The sequence below is a fragment of the Apaloderma vittatum genome, unplaced genomic scaffold (genome assembly GCF_000703405.1).
Source record: "Apaloderma vittatum isolate BGI_N311 unplaced genomic scaffold, ASM70340v1 scaffold3778, whole genome shotgun sequence".
Taxonomy (NCBI): Eukaryota; Metazoa; Chordata; class Aves; order Trogoniformes; family Trogonidae; genus Apaloderma; species Apaloderma vittatum.
The window spans coordinates 91,380-92,320 of NW_009728865.1; positions in this window are offsets into that span (position 1 = coordinate 91,380).

Sequence of the window (941 nt, forward strand, 5' to 3'; positions counted from 1 at the left end):
CACCAGCACAACTTGGTGCCAGTGCCGCAAATCCCTCCTACCAGCTAATGAAGAGCCAGACTGCAGGTGAAACACGACTTTAGCCCCTGACAAGAATTTCCTTGAAAATGCAGGAGATCCATGACCTTGAACTCAGCGACTGAGATTTCTGTTAAAATGTTCTGTTAAAGGCACAGCGCATACTATTGTTTTAGAGCCAACGTCGGATTGTGCTGCACATTACAGTAGCAATAAAAATCATCCTGAGTTTTCCCTCGCTAAAAAAGAATCCGATCGTGCTACACTCTTGACTATGGGAAAGCAGGAGGGAAGGATAGGAAATGGAATCTTAAACCGCAGCATTTAAGCTACTGCACATTGGAAAAAAATTATCTGCATGCACTCCTATAGTATTTTGCTACAGCTTAAATCAAAGCAGTATTAAAAGTGAGATTTCTTTTGATACACAGTGCAATGGTAAGTTCTGTGAAAGTTCACCTGGGTGTGCCTTCTTCAGGAAAGGAAAAGACAACCGGAAAGCAGGAAGACGTGTGAGTAGCCACAGTATAGCCCAGTGACATGACTAACGTCAAACAGACTTAAATGATTATCTACCTCCACTACTCTTAGAGTACAGGAGGTGTACAGTGCCCTCACATGAAGGCTTGCTTAGTTCAGGCAAAATATTAAATAAAACAGATTTTAAAAAATTTCATTACCTGTGTTAGCCACACTGGAAAACATTAAAATGTTCGCTTTAATGCCTCTACTCCATGACATATTATTTACTAGCGTATTATTTTATTTTGTCTCTCAGTTTTGGAAAAAGGCTGAATCAGTTTCACTTGCTTTATTACACATTTATAATCAACATCTCAGTCATTAAGAAAAAAGGTACAACACTTTATCACTATTCTAGTTACCTTTTAACATTTGACTTAAAAGCTTGTTCTTCTACCTTA